Raw genomic sequence first — 16,681 nt, 5'->3', positions numbered from 1 at the left:
ATATAACGTACGTCATATAAGCAAGTGTCGGGTCAAGCCTCCTTGGAACGATTCTCAAACCTCTCACTCGTCGTCCCCCTTCCCAGTAGCGAGAAACTATGGCAAACCGAGAGAAATAGAGATAGAAAGAGATAGAGAGAGAAAGGGAGAGAGAGAAACATACATTGAGTCTGTGTTGGGATAAGTTGTCGAGGAGGAGTGGGGAAGAAAAGAGTGAAAGAGAGAGAAATAGAGAGAGAAAGGTTATAATCCTGGAAATCGAGAGCGTGGAGAGTGAAAGAGAAAGAGAACACGCCTCTCTCTCTCTCTCTCTCTCTCTCTCTCTCTCTTTCTTTTCCTCTCTTTTAAAGTCTCGAGAGTAGTCGAAGTAAGTATGTCTTCTCGGTGAGAAACTCGTCAGTACTTCGGTGACTTCCATCTGGTAATAATACGAATCTTGGTCTGGAGAAATCTAACGCAACGCGCGCGCGTTGCTTGGCCGAGCACGTTCCATTTCGCGCGTGTTTGTTGCCACCAAGACGAAAGAGAGAGAACTGGACACGATCGAAGAAAGGGAAACTGGAAGGAAGAGGTGGTCTTGATTCTCAACGAAGCTTCGCCGATTACCGCGATCAAAATATCAAGGTGCACGTAGCGCGAATATCAAAGATCGCGATAATACGTGGCACGCTTCTTCGATCGTACGTTTAGTTTTATTTCTATTTTATTTTCTTTTATTTTCTTTTATTTTCTTTTATTTTATTTTATTTTATTTTATTTTATGCCTCCCCTTCCGTCCGATTCGAAACGATTCCTTTTAATAAAGAGAAACGAGCTATCGTCATTTATCTTGCCGTTAATACTCTCCAAGTGTTCGCTTCTTCTTCTTCTCCTCCTCTCGTATTTACATTAGAAAAGGTTTCAAAGCTTCCTCGTCTCTTATCGTTCGAGACGATCGTAAATTCAGTAAAACGCGACATTCGTTGTTCTCTCGTTGAACGGTGATCGATGAAGGGTGGTGATGGTGGTGGTGGTGGTGGTTGTGGTGTTAGTGGTGGTGGTGAAGGTGGTGGTGGTGTTGATCGTAGAGGGATACAGACGAAATATGGTGGAAAAGCATTGGAAAGATAGATAAAGAGAGAGAAAAGTCTGCATAGAAGTCTTTTTAAAGCGGCCGTTTCACGATAAGAAAGTGGAATTAGCGCGAATTCGCAAACCTCCAGCCATTGGTTTGCCGTTGTATGCGTAGCAATAAAGCGTAGGTGTGTGGGATTTAATCCGACGTGCAAATATACCGGCCTCGCCATGTTATGTTACGCGAAACGCTCGACGGACTAATCGGGAGGAAATAATTTGTTTGGACAAACCGGTGTTACGTTGGTTCTGATTGGTCCTAGGTGATCGATCGATCTCTCTCCTCGTTTGCGCTATGTGGACAGGAATATTAGGTGTACTCTACTAGTACCTATCTACCGATTAACGTGCATCGCTAATCGCTCGACCATTATTATACCCCCGTCCTTCGAATAAATTCAATCGAAAATTTGCTTATGTTCTTTTAGAAATGTGTCTACGACTTTTCGTTTAGCCTTGGATCGCTCGCATACTTACTTTCCTATCGTTTTTCATTGGACGCCAAAGAAATACGAGAACGTGATTCTAGTTTCTATCGTATTGTTTACTTTTAACGTTCGCGACACGGAATCTATTATTTACGCAACAAACCTATTCGTGCACGAAGACACTATCGCGTGCATTTTTCTTCGAGAGAGATCGCGAGTAGTAGAAAGATTTCTTTCCTAAGGTCTTACTAATAAGTAAAGTAAAGACCTATTTAAAGTAATTCGTCCTTTTGTTTTACGAATGTTGTTGTTCGAAAAAAAAATCAAATAGAATATTTGATGCAAATTTATTTTTCCCTAATCCGACAGGAAACGCAATTTCACCGATAGGGATCCAGTTTCCTATATATTGACTACTCGTACAATAGACCTACGATTATTATTATTATTACTATCATAATTGTTTCCGCATTAACGAAATTGATCGATCGAGTTGCAATTTACGGAGATTATTAGTTTTCCATGTTCAAAGTTAGTATAGTAGTTAGTTTGGTTAGTGTCCTTCGAAACGTTGCATCACGAATAAAACAACTGGATCCGCGGAACGAGTTTCACGTAACGGCCAACTCGACTTCTCTTTCAAGAATGTACTTTGGAATCTCAATGATTTATATGTTTTATTAGATCGAATATCGTTGTTGCAGATCACTCGTAAATCTTCACGAGATTAATTTAGGAGAAGAAATGTAAAAATGAAAGATCGAAATCATTCATTCATTATGAGGAAAATAATGAGCTTAATCACAGAATGAAAGTAAAATTATTTCGTGACGCGAGTTGGTCCAGGAGGAGAAACGAAGATGATAGAACACGAAAGGGTGAACGAGAGGGAAAAGGGAAGCATCCCCGATTAGCGTGCGGCTGAACAATCGAGTAGATCGCCTAGCAATACCGCGACCTATCGATCGGCGAACAAACGAATTTATCGAACATTTGCTTGCTAATTCACCTATACAGCATGCCGCATAATCCAGTTACGTTGTCGAAACCACAGGAATGCGCGGATAGGCACCTGCTCTCGCTTCGAGACCTCGCTTTAGTAGTCCAACCTTCTCCCTCTCTCTCTCTGTATTGCCGTCGTCTATGCGTGCACCGTAATAAATATGTTTGCGATGCGTCTCGCCATGCCTATCTAAATAATTTCCGAAAAAAATGATGAAAATAAGCAAAAATAAACTCTTCCCCTCTCTAGATATTATATTTATCTCGTCATTTTTAATTATTATAATTATCAACGCGTACGTGTACCTTGTGTAAACGTACGTATATACGATATGTTTATACTTGCAGCCAGGGAATAAGCATTACCGGCAAGCTGCATAATATATTTAGTACGGTCCACGACGAGTAATACGTAATGCACGTTATAATAGCATGTATAATGTATAACTTGCGTAGTACATAACGCGTCGTACCGTTAGGAGGAGGTAGGAAATGTCATTAATCCCTTGCACTCTAATTTCTTTTTCCGTAATCCGTCAACGCACACTTTCCTATAGAAAAATAACGTAAGGTAACGTAACGCTAAAGTTTTAACGGAAGATAGATCGTTTCGCGGTAATACGAATAGAAACTATGAATCAAATTGAATCTCGATGCATCTCTTATGGGAGTTTGTTGGTAACGAGCATTTGCGGCCTCGAATATTTGCCTGGCAATTTGCTTAAGTACGAAATGCGTGAACCACCTCCTGCCTGCATGCATGCATCTCGTCGTTAACGTTATCGGGTGTGCGTCGTAACGCGCGAATGCTGAATCGCACACAAGGCCATTATCGCGAAGAGCGAATCACGTCTATTCGCATTTCTAACTCGTTTACGAAACTCCATTCTAATTTCTAATCACGCGTTTCCTTCGATATATTCTACTTCCATTTGCTTCACCGGCTTTGGAAATGACTTCTTTTATTATTATTAGACGATTCTCAACGAGGTCATTTTATTTTCATCTAATAATCTTGCTCGCGTAATCTAATAAGATCCTATTGTTTCGATTCTAATAATCTAACACTAGAGCGTGTAAATTACAACACCGTATATTGGATTTTCATTGGAACGACATTATTTTAATATTCTAAGAAAAGTAAATTACGTCATTGATTATAGAGGGAAAAAGAGAAAGGGAGAGGGCAATAGTAATTTGGACATAACTCGTAGGTGCATATCGGGTCACGTAGATCGGTGGAAATATAATTGCAAGAACGGTAACGTTTCTTTCTCCAGAACGGTAACCCGTTATTAATTGTAACGTTTGAACCTTTCGTTTCCGGAAACCTCGCCGGTATTTTCTCGAACCTACTTACAACTTTCTTTCTTTCTTTCTTTCCTTCTTTCCTTCCTCCCTTTTTCCAATCGACACATCAAACTCTACCTACTGTATATCTGTCTTAGAAAGAAAGAAGGATTATTTCGTTCGTAGCGAGTATCACGCTTTGGGTCAACAACTTTCGAAAAACCACGAGAGGAGAAGAAGAAGTTTTTCGACCAAACACTTTGCCGGCTACTTTACAAAACTTTGTTTTTCAATTTCAAACTTTCTCGCTTATCTCGTTTCAAAATAACCTAATATTTCTGATGAATTTAGTCTCGAAACATCGTCTGGATGGTACATTAGGAACACCAGTTATATTCATTTTTGTTAACATTTTCTCGACCATATTTGTATCCATCGATTCATTTCCAAATAATTTCAATAATTGACAATTATTTTGATCAATTTTCCTTGTAATTTTTACACCGTAATAAAATTTGTTCAATTTTCGTTGCTTCGAAAAATAAAATGATGAAAAAAGTACGTGTCCTTGGGCGTGTTTTAATATGATTTTAAAAAATGTATTTCGAGTTCAAACGAATGGGGTGCTCGTCAAATGGAGGATAAAAAGCACCGTTTTAATATACACATTTGACGAAAAAAGAATATATATAGATATATTTTTTAAACGCGTATAAATGGCGCTACAAATAAGTATAATAGACGGTGGCCTTGGGGTAAGAACTTAATCGCGGGGACGCCCTGAAAATGTCTCTCTGGCACGATCCGTTAGCGAATCCTAGTCTTTTCTTTTAATGCATGACGTAATAAACAAAAAAGGCAGGAAAAAAGGGCTTGGAGGCTTCGATGGTTCTTTTGTTCGTAGAAAACGACGATATTATCGCCACGCTAATACCTCACATTTACTTCCTACCTTCATCGTCGTACTCGTCGTTTCTCTCAAAACGATTCATGTCATTTTGCGAGCGTTGCAACTTCTTCCTCATTCGTAGTCACCAACGAAATAAGCGTATTTCTCCTAAATATCCTCTAAATCCTTCAAACTAGAAAACACCTAGTCCTCTACGATCCTAACCATGATGTTTCTTCCTCATTGTCGGAAACACTAATCACAATTATCTAATGAGTAATATAATCCTAATCATTTGCTACTTTTTTTGTATCCTAATTTTCTCTCATCGATTATTAACACACGTAATCATTCGTTTTATATTATAATTGAATTAAAATGTTTAATATTCGGTTAAATATTTGTAGATATATATTTAAGGATAATTAACAAAACGATAATCTATTCTATTTTAATATAAAATTTGTACCTTTTATAGCTCGGTTCTGGCTCGGTTACATCATATTTTCTTTTTTATGCTTTTTCTCGCGTTTAACGATATAAAATAGTAGCTCGAGGTAAACTCGTACGTCTTCTTTTCAACCGATTATTGGCTTTTATCGATGGATCTTTAATATCGTCCATTATTGACCAACCATTTTAAACGAACCGTGGTTTTGAAACTAATGTTTGTCAATTTTCTCTCTCTCTCTCTTTTCCCTCTTCATTTTTTTCATTCTTTTATATTTCCCCGTGGAAGAAAGCTATTAACACAATAGACCAACACGTTAGCGTGGTTTCGTTAAATAAAACTTTCAAACTTTTAAATTCGCGCTTTCCAGGTGCGAAACGTTGCATAACTTTGTAACATTGATTGGAAAAACAATAGCTTTACGCGATACCCACTTATTTTTATCGCCTCGCACAATTTTATTTTATTTTATTTTATTTTATTTTATTTTATTTTATTTTATTTCAATTTCTTTTTCCTTTGCAAGTTTCGTCATTACGAAGTTTGCTCGTTGTCGTCGTCCTGTGCAGAGACGTCAATTATCGGCACCCGTATTGTCGCTAATTAACGCGAAAATTCTTTCTACACGTTTTTTTCCCTATATGTATATATAGAGAGAGAAATTAAAAAGTAAAGAAAACAAAAATGTAACATTATCGATTATAATACTCGTTATACTTACGTACAGTAAGTACGCTAATACGTACGGTTAATTAAATCAAACTATTTTCCAACAAAAGTTAGCGGTACGTATTCTTTAATCTAATAAAAATTGTCGATCATTTGTTATTCTTGAAAATTCGATCAACGCACGTTATGCAAAGTATCTTATATTTCGCATCGAATAAAATTTTAGGGACGTTCGAGAGTACAGAAGAACGTGATATCGGAATCGATTATATTTAACATTTTCAACAAAGTTGTAGTTCCAGCTTGAGAGAGAGAAAAAAAGTGAAGTAGCGGTTGGTCGGTTCGTTCGTGTAACCTCGTTAAATGTCACTCAGCTCGATGAAGAACGTTACATTACATTTATAATATATATTCGATTAAATATCGATATCGCTTGTAAAGGGAGAGAATAAAGGGAAGGGGGAAAGCATATAAAAGATCGATCAGGAGAGATCGAATTTACTTACTGGGTTGTCTGTTCGATCAAGAATATAATATAGGTTGGTAGGAGTTAGCAAAGGGTTACAACCTGAATTCCTCTACTTAGCTTAGAAAAGGTAAATCTTAGCTTCGGGTGAGTAAACAGGTGCATTCGATCAGGATATTAGCTTTCGCGAGAGATCGGCAAGGTTCATTCTGAAACCGGTTTTCTTTCCAATCCCAAAGTGTCGATTAGTATACATAGGTGGTAGGTAGGTACATAGAGAGACGTCTTAGAAAGTTTATTTATCTCTTTTCTACTTGTCACGTCATAAAACTTCCGAACGGTATACACCTGCTTCCTGTCCCGTTATTTCTGCGTACGTCGACTAATTAAACACAAATTTTTTTCTCTCCTCTTTCTTTTCAGTCTCTCATCGAAAATCTTGTTAACGATTTATTATGCGCAACGAAAAAAAAAAGCATTCAATTAATTTTTTTTTCCAGCTATCGGATGAGTTCATTAAAAGTCTTTGCAAAGAAGATCTGTGCATACGAAATTTATGCATTAATTATATTAATAATATATAATTATGTATGAATTATTTATTTATTTTTTTTCGGTTTACAAATCTTCGATCTAATTGTAAGATTAGTTGGAGGATAATCAACCGACTAATTTATTTGCTCGATTCAACGATCGTTTATATCTGATTATATAGTTATCTCTACCACACGCATGCAATTAAAACTAATAATAGCGGAAAGAAAAAGTGTTGAAATGGTCGGGACTGCAGGAGTAACATTACCTGTACCTCCTTACAGTCTACCGTCCTGGTATCGAACACCTGTTCGCGCACCTGAATCACCTGGATCGTGCCTTTATCTGCGCACGAATACCAGGCAAACCTCTTTGCCTTCCTTAACGCTCTGGTATAGGAGGAGACGTTTTGTTTTAACCCTTTCAAAGCTATGGCTTCCTCTTCTAACAACGATTTAAACCGCTTGTTCTCGAGCCATTAGAGAAACTCGTGACTACGCCACTTGGTTTGTCCTCGTCGTAGGTACTGTGCAACCTAATTAAAGTCTAATTTCAATTATCCAGTCGAGAAAAGTCAATAGTTCGTCGAACGTTCGAATTTACGCACGCGAAAGCAAGTGTCCTTTCATTGCATTTAACTTTTTTTATTCATTTTACAATAAGATCCGTTATTTCGATTCATTCAATATTCATAGAAGTTAGTCATCCTTCTAAATAATTGTTTTATACGTTTTTTTTTTGATGAAAGAATGATTGGAAGGATAATATTAATAATAATAATGATGACGATCACGAGGAGGAGGAGGAGGAGGAGGAGGAGAGAAGGAAAAAGAAAAAGCCCAAGCGATCGCGAAATCGATCGAACTATCATAATCGAGGTAATACAATCGCCTTGACCTTTCCCAAGCGCACGTATTATTTTCTAAATCGGCCTACGCGAGATTCTCTTCTGAATATTTATGAGATTCGATGCGCGACGAAGGATTTATCGCATTAAAATGCGATAGAGTAATCCGAATTTGGTATGCATGCCGTGTATACTCTGGCGGTTCCTCTCGAAGGCCAACGTAATTGTTTAAATTAAGGCAAAATTTCTTTCCAACCGCGGAACGAAACGCGGACTCGTTCTTTGTTCCCTTTTGTTCCTTTGCCAGGGTCCATCTTAATAATAATCCTGCTGGTAATTACGCATAATATTTGAGAAGGAGAAAGAGACAAGGGCTGGCCGCTCGGCAGCCAGCGCGCGCAATGGGAAATTATTCAAAACGTCGACCAATGCTGGGAATAACCCAGCCAGCGTAATTAGCATAACTATGATATAAATGTGAAATTACGCGGGTTGCCACGATTTTGGCCTGGACCATTTTCCGAATAACCCTGACAGTGTTTATATTCTCTTCTCTCTCTCTCTCTCTTTCTCTCTCTCTCTCTTTCTCGATTGTGATTAAAAGCCTAGGTAAATGCAACACCTCTACAGATAGCGTCGGGAAATTCTATCAACGAGATAATGGCAAGGATCGATTAGATATCGTAAAAGTAACGATCGATCTTTCTCTCGGTTGTTATCATCTAATGTAAGCTTGACGGCATTAATACCAGCCGAGAACGTCGAGTAGAAATTGCGAGGAGGAGGTGTGGTGCTAGGTGACCGAGGAGGAGGAGGAGGAAGTAGGAACGGGAGTGGGAGTGGGAGTGGGAGGGATGCATCGCGAATACACCTTGGCTCTCTTGGCAGGTGTGCAACATCCTGCCTTGTCTGCTACCCTGCTCGCCCACGCTCGTGGAATTTACCTGAAAAGGAAATCTCGGTCGAGTCGTGGCTCCTTTACCTGTTAGAGAGAGCCTATCTAACGGTTATCTTCGGATCCACCTCCATCTCCTGTTCGTGCTCCTCTTCGTTCGGATCTTCCTAACGTCTCGTCAAGAGTTTCCTTTATACCAAAGGCTTACACTTTGTCGCAGCTCCACCTCCTACAACTGCGCACGCTCGTTTCCTCCTACTATCTTATGTTCTCCCGTTAACTCGGAGTCGTGGAAATCATCTAGACGACTCGTTCGACGTCTCTCTAGCACGTAGATGTCCAGATAATTTTCTTTATGGACTTTCCTCGTGTGCACAACGAGATAGATAGATAGAAGAGCAGGAGAAAGATGGTCGAGTTTTGACTTTTATCCGTCGTTCGCCAGATGTTGCCGAATAATCTCGATCGAAACGTTTCAAACTTTTTTCCTAATTAGAACCTAAGGTATTTTTCGATGGACTTTTATACATTAAAGAATACGCGTGAACGCACGATTGGTTTTTGGTAGACACACACACACATACACATACATACACGTGTATACATAAGTAACAACATAGCGTACCCTCGTGCAACGAGTTTTCAGAGATTCCAGGAAAGAGGACGACCGGCAGTAGTAACGTAGGACTTGGAGTATGACCCAGGTAAATTAAGGAAAAGATCTCTCCGATCGAAGGTGGGAGGTGTGGGCGTTGAGCCAGGTAGAAGGTTGCACCTCTGAATCCTAGGCGAACAGCAGCGAAAGGAGTGCCTTCTCTTACGAATCTGACTACCAACAACCACGCAACACCATATTTGCGCTACAGCTGATACTTCTTTTTGTTTGTTAGCTTTTTCTTATCGAAGAGAGATGTACTCGTAGTTTATGCATAAATAGGTTAATTGACTCGGTGAAATATTGAGATAGATCATCGATCGATCGATTGATCGATAAAGAAACGATAGGAGGAGTAGAATATTAATGAGGTCGTTAATGAGACGGACAGATTAGATGGACATTGCTTAGGGGAAATCATGGTTGTCGGGGTTTACGCCTATCCGATGGGTGTCGTTCCAACTCGGATAGAAATGAATTCGCGTGTTCGACAGGAGGAGGAGGAGGAGGAGGACGCCTGCGTGATGAAACTGGTGGCGCACGCAGGTGCTAAAGTTCGCACGTCGCGACCATCGACGTGCGCGGAGTCGCTGGTTATTGATATCGTCCTACCAGGAGAGGATAATCGCTTCGAGGAGGATCTTTTCTACGATTACACTCGTGCGCACCGAGAGAAGAAACCTGTTTAACGTTGACTCGACTTACTTACGACATTTATTAGTTTGGGTTATTTACAATCCTACTTAAGGTTTTTATCGATCGGCTCGTTCTTTCCTAGGACCCAGAGAAAGAGAGAGACATTTTCTCGATATTCTCATTTGTCTTTCGTTTTCCTCTTTGTTCTCGTTGGCCCAGTTGGAACTACTTAGAATTCGCGAAAGTCTTCTGTTCGATTTTACTCTCACCTTTAATTAAGGAATCTCCGACAGAAAGCATCGACCACTGGGAGGAGGATTTTCCTTCGCCCGAATTTCTACTTGCTTTTACCTAGCTCGTGTCTTACCTTGTTCTTCTTCTTGTTCGATGTAATTTCAACTTAGTCACTTTATATGCCGCGTCTTACGCTACCGTTTGGTATTAACGGGTTTCCGTTAATCGTCTTCGTCAATCCTGCGGTGGTTGGTTATAAGAGAGAACGAGACTAAATTAATCCCTGGTAAAGATGCACGCGGGAATTGCGATCTCTCTTCTACGGTAGAGAAATTCAAGCTAGACCGAACTTATCTCGAGGATGTATCGATCAGGGTGGTTAATTAAGTGCCACAGGATCCTTCCGCTTTGGCCCTTTCCCTTACGACTCCTAACGAGTTTCCTAGCACACCTGATTTTCCTCGAGCCAATGATATTTCGAGTATCGGCGATAAGATGAAGGAAAGTAATCGAAAAATAAGAAGGGAAAGAAGAGAGGGATAAGGCTGGGCACCGTTCGGACTCCGAAGCGTTGTGTTTCAGTCTATCAACAGGTGGCTTTTCCAACGAGTAATATCCTACGCTAAAAGATCTCTATCTATTCGGTTTATTTACGAAAGATCCATTCAAGACTTACGTATTCAAATCCAATTGAACTTTTATGATAAAGCTATACGCGATCGCTAATTAATAATATCGAGAACATTGGCAAATTTTAAAGTAATCCTTCTTCTTCTTCTTTTTCTCCTCTAGCGTCACTCGCTAAAATTGTATTATATTTATTCATCGTGCTTTCTTTATTTAAAAGAATTCATAGCTCGACGTAAAAGTTTGTAGGTCTTCTTTTTTTCTGTCTTCGTCTTGAATTTCATTGTCCCCGCTCGGCTAACTTTCCTTTATAAAGTGCCGTTTATTTATTCATAAGATTTTATAATTTAATTAGTCGACGCGCTTCTCGGAGTGGGAGGGAAAAGGTTGTTGCCTTGGCATGACTCTCCTTCTCCTCCTCCTCCTCCCCCAACGAAATATCGGCTGCTTCATTATTTGCGTTATACGACCAATCCTCTCTCCCTTCTCCCTTCTCCTTCTTACGCAAAACCCGGTGCATATTAAAATTCTCTTATCCGGATGCTCGTAAACTTTGAAAAGATCTCCGAATTTAACGATTATTATTTCAACTCGAGCTCCTGCAAATCTTACGAATAATACTTGATATCTTTATTCGAGACTATTCGAGAAATCGTATACTGGAAAGAAAATGCGTTAACTCTTGCTCCCTTGCTCTCTCTCTCTCTCTCCCTCATTCTCTCTGAATCATTCTCGAACAAGTTATTTCATTTTCTCGTTCCTAACATAGCTAATATAAGCGGCTAAGCGAGTTCGTAGGGAGCTTCGAAGGCATCTGCTACAAATAAGGAATATAGTCTGAAAAGAACTACCCTTGAGGGGGTGAAAGGGCATTCCAAAGGGAAAGAGGAGGAGGTGGGCACGATATATAAGAAAGGAGTTGGTGGATTTGTACTTTTCTTTTATTTCTTTCTTTCTTTCTTCCACCTCCTCCTTTCAACAATATCTCTCGTCCCATCACATTTTTTTCCTCGCATCGAATGAAACTCGTTACTTTCGCGTGAGATTGCGAGAAGCGAGTGAGGAATGAACAAAAAGACAAAAAAAAAAATAATAAGAAAGATGGGAAATAAAATACAAGAGGAGAACTCTGCGCCTATTTTTTTTTTCTCTTGCAAAAATCGAAATAGTTATTGGAATTAGAAAGAGATGGGGGAGGAATAATATAAGCGCGAATGCAAATGTTGAAAAGTAAAATAAGTAAGTAAGTAAGTAAGTATTGTTTAAAGGACAATGGGGGAAAGAAAAAAAAGAAAATTAAAAGAAGTAGGGATAACGATAGGAAAGAAATCACGGTGAGGAAGAAAAATGTTTCGGAAGGTTTCGGACGACGACACGGCAACGGTGACGATGATAAGAGTAAGGAAGGAAAATTAAGAGTGGAAACACTCGGGAGAGAAACCGAGAAGAGAAAAGTCGGTGAGCGCACAGTCTTGTACCATTCAAGAGCTTCGTCTTGGTACTCTCTTACGTAAAGGATGGGTTCAACTTTCATCTCGGCCTTTTCCTCATTTTTCTTTCTTTACGTTTTCCTCTATTTTCCTTCTTCCACCTCTCTCTCTCTCTCTCTCTCTCTCTCTCTTTTTAGATTCCATCTCTGGAAACGCGAAAAGGAAACAGCCAGACAGTACTCGACGCGGCATCGTTAATATCTCTTAATATCATCTTTCGTGAAAAATCGGTACAAGTCCCTAATGATTTTAGTTTTGAAGACAAGATTTTTGGCAACGAATGATATTTACGATCTATCGGGAAAGAGATAACTATAAGGAAGTTTTAACGAACTGCTATAATTCTGCACTTTGGTGAAAGATGAGAGAGAGAGAGAGAAAGAGGGGGGGGGGAGAGAGGGGAGAGAAAAGAAGAGAGCGAGTAACATTGATTCTCGGTTTAATCTTTAGAGAGCTACTTAGCGAGGAAGTTGGGTTCCATTGGGTACTTCCGAGCGTAAGCTTTTCCTTACTTTACTTTGAATCCTTGTGACAAAGAGCCCTAATTATCGACCTTACTTACATACATAGGTACACGCGACGGGGGGGGGGGGACAAGTTTCGATGGGGAAAATTTCCTTCGACAAATCTTTTTCTAGTTCTAATTCTTTCAACCATATCCGAGGAAGAAATGTTTCGTTAATGTAGGTAGAGAAATGGATGTGAAAGAAAAAAAAAGTATTCGATAAGGGAACACGAAAAAAATTCCTTTTCTTCTCTCACGGGAAGAAAGAAAGAAAGAAAGAGAGAGACGATGGCATAGGTGCTCGGTGACGCTTTAAATTTTAATTGCGCTCGCTTATTCTCCGAGTTATACGAAAGAAAGAAAAAAGGACGAGGAAGAAGGACGATGGTGGTGGTATTCTACGTTGAAATAAGAAGAAGATACGAACCCAGGGAATATATTTTCGAGCGACCGAGCGTGAAACGAGCTTCGCCCAAGTTTCTCCTCTACCTTTCCTTCTTCCTCTTTCGCGAAGAGGTTATAGGTGTGGAGAGTGATCGATAGAGGTTCGAGAGAGAAAGCCAAAAGCGCGAGAATAGCGCTAGTATCATAGTAGTAGTAGTAGGTGGAGGAGGAGGAGGAGGAAGAGGAGCAGAGCCTAGCCGGATACGCGCTCGTCTAGGTATACGAGAGAGGATCTCTTGGGAGATGATCCTTCTCAAGGACGATACTCGGACGATATTTATCCTCCGGAGAAAATGGGGACATTTACGTTGCGCTTGTCTAGAAATTTTCTTCTCCGAAGACCGACCCTTCTTCCCATCCCCCGCCCCCTCGCACCAGAAAGAAGGATAAGCTTGTCTCGTCTCTCGGAGAGCTTGCGAGAAAGAGAGAACGTTGTTTCTTCCTTCCTTCCAACCCTCCGAGTCGGGCGGGCAGCACGCGTTCGCTCGTGAAATAAACGCGAAGGGATTTTTCGAAAAATACAACCAAATCATCCGCGAAGGATTCCCTTTCCTACCTACCCGTCTCCACCATCTTTTGGGTCAGCCTTGAAAAATATGATTCGGCTTTCACGAATCTCAGGGATTTTCCGCGAACGACGTTTTTCTCCTCTCCTAGGATATAATACTTTTTATTCTTTTGCTCGTTCAACGATCGGCAAAGATATCGTTTTCTTTTTTTCTTTTCTTACTCTCTATCCGTATCCTTCTACCTTCCATTTTGCGACGATTATTTTCGATTACGCGAAGCTAAGAGATACGCGCTTGTGTATTCCCCAAAGGAAAACTGGAAATTAATATCGTTGATCAAAGTTTACCCCTTTCTAACGACTACGAAGAGAGAGAGAGACATTAGATAAGTGAAAAGAAAAATTTCGCGTCGTCTTACATTGAAAATTGGGGAAACGTCTTCCGAGTAAAAGAATAACGCTATTTTATGCGGTTATTCTTTTAAAACGCGAAGCAAACTTTATGCGTTAACACGCATCCGGCGGTCCTATTCTTCTACCTCGAAATAGAATAATGTCACATCCGGTAAACCTTAGATAGCTCTGGTTGCTTGGAAAACGCGGATTTATTCATAGTAAGAGATCAAACGAATACGTTTACGATGAAAAGCTCTTTCTCTTTCCCTTTTCTCTCTTTGCAGAGATTTTCTAGCATCGCTAGTTGTTTGTCTTAACTTTACGGAATTCGGGCAAATATTTCATTTTCACGAAATTCATCCCGTCGCCGCGCTTTTAGTCATCCCTTTTTCTCCATCTCTTTCTCTATCGTTCGGTTAGTAGTAAAACTGTTAGAAGAGATCTTCTATCCTGGCTAATTGTAAAACGAGTTTCTGCACGAAATATGAAATACCAAAAGCCCGTTTTCGCGTACGTAGCCTCACGAACAAGATTCGTGGAATTTAACCGACCGAGTAAAGTGGAAAATAGATCTTACGAATAAGAGAAGAGTGGACTGAAGAGGAGAGAGAGAAAGAGAGAGAGAGAGAGAGAGAGTGAAAAGAGAAGAAATGGTAAAAGGGTTAATTCATGGGGTCAGATTGCGGTTTGCGCCACGCTTGTTTCCTAAATCCCACGATACGATCCAAAGGGATCAAACAGATTCGTTTTCTCTCTCTTTCTCTTTCTCTCTGTCTGTCTCTCTTGGAAAACGTGCGACGGACACACCGGACTCTCTCGTAATGTATGTATGTGGAACGCGCGGTTTGTTAAATCGAGTCAAATCGGCGAATTCGCTGGCAATCCGGAATGGGACGCGTTTTACTCATCCGACCGTTGCTACACGTATACACCTATGTATTCCCATACGTATGCAGGTTGTTACGTAACTCGTTTTATTTCCTTTTTTCTTTTTTTTTTTTCTCTTCTTTTTTTTCATTTTTACCAGCGAATCAGAGGATAGGTTTGACAGTTTGAAAACGAGCATTTCATACAGAGCATTTCTACACGCGAAGAATTTACGTAAACGAACGATGATGGGGTATATGTACTAAATTAAAAAAGAAACAATTGTCTCACGTTCCTTTACTCGTGCACCACCCCCAATGGGGTATATGGTAGAAAGATAATTCGAAGCATCTGCGTTAAGATGAAAACGAGCTGAAAATTTGAACGATACTCGCGATAGTTGTGTCTTATGTTAGCGCCTAAATTCTCAAGTGAATTTGTTTGCTTGTGTTGTTAGAGGTGGGAAGGAATGGGCGAGAGGTAGCTTTCGAAAGCTCTCTTAAATAAAGGAGAGCCAGGCACCGTCGTTTCTTCGAGTCTCGGCGGAGTTAGTATCTTTTCTTTCGACGTGGATTTTCGCGGCAAGCCAAACTCCTGCCGCGTGCTTTCGCATGCCAGTTTATGCGAGCATCATTCAAACCTTACCACCACCAGTTTCCATGGATATTATCTGTGGTTAAAGCCGAGGAAAGTTTGTTCTCTCTCTCTCTCTCTCTCTCTCTCTCTCTCTCTCTCTCTCTCTCTCTCTCTCTCTCTTTAGTTCGCACGTTGCAACGGCAGCAACGCTTTATCCGTGAAATTAATGAGACTTTGCTTGCAGTAAGCTCTCTCTCTCTCACACACGTACACACACGTTGCACGCGGCAAACTTTGGTTAAGTTTTATAAACGATCGAGTGGTATCTTAACGAGAGAAAGAGAGACCGAGGATACATACGAGTTCGTCCGAAAATAATACGCGAAAAGTAAGGCGTATTATATCGAAGCAATGATCTCGTTTAATGATACGTATCCAACGTAAAAAGACAGAACGAATGGGGATTTTATACAACTGCGTGTAGTACTCTATAAAATAAGATATTTTATTCGAGAGGGAGGACAGTCCTCTCGAAGTTGAAACTTTCCTAAATGTATAGATACGTCAGCGGATGATAAGAGTAGAGAAGGTTTTACTTTTGTAAACGGCAAACTACCATAATTTCCAATGTAAACTGTATCTAATCGAGTTTAGTTGGCGAAACTATTTGAGAAAGAGAAAGAGAGGGAGAGAGAATCGAGGACACGAGCGAGGAAAAGCAATTGCGATGCAAAATAGATAGTAGTCGATTAGTCCAACTATCCCCCATTACCACCAGCTATAGCAACCCTACCCTATCCTAGTTAGACGGGAAACCTCTTTAGTTTCCTTTTCCTCGAAGTTTCTCTGGACGATTTGTAAAATTTCCCTTTGTTCCCGTTTTGTAGCTAATTCGTTTTTGCGAATTGGTCCGACAGCTGTCGCGAAGAATAAACGTGAACTAGACGATACGTATTCGTGACTACAGGGACAGGTAGGAGGAAGGGTGGGGGAGGGTGGCGGTGGTTGTAGAATAATCGAGGTCAATAATCGACGAGTTCCCGTCGAAAGGGGTTCCTCTCTCCCTCTCTCTCTCTCTCTCTCTCTCTCTCTCTCTCTCTCTCTCTCTCTCTCTCTCTTTGATTTCTGACAGCATCAGAGCTCGGCTTTAACGTTCGAC

General features: G+C 40.3%; 1 protein-coding gene across 4 annotated transcripts in view; it reads left to right on the top strand.

The window, feature by feature from the left end:
- Positions 1-16,681, top strand: part of LOC106793187 (C-type lectin mannose-binding isoform-like) — a 73,540-nt gene that overhangs the window by 22,264 nt on the left and 34,595 nt on the right. The window contains exon 1 of one of the 4 annotated variants that reach the window (XM_014759902.1): positions 530-680. The exons of the other annotated variants lie outside the window; for them this stretch is intronic. The gene's annotated coding sequence lies outside the window, so the exon portion shown is untranslated. Of the gene's footprint in view, positions 1-529; positions 681-16,681 lie in introns of those variants that run through there. 4 annotated transcript variants of the gene reach the window in all.

This window comes from Polistes canadensis, unplaced genomic scaffold (assembly GCF_001313835.1).
Source record: "Polistes canadensis isolate GaletaPanama2010 unplaced genomic scaffold, ASM131383v1 scaffold_12, whole genome shotgun sequence".
Taxonomy (NCBI): Eukaryota; Metazoa; Arthropoda; class Insecta; order Hymenoptera; family Vespidae; genus Polistes; species Polistes canadensis.
Note: the sequence above shows the minus strand (reverse complement) of the source record. Positions and strands in the feature narration are given on the sequence as shown.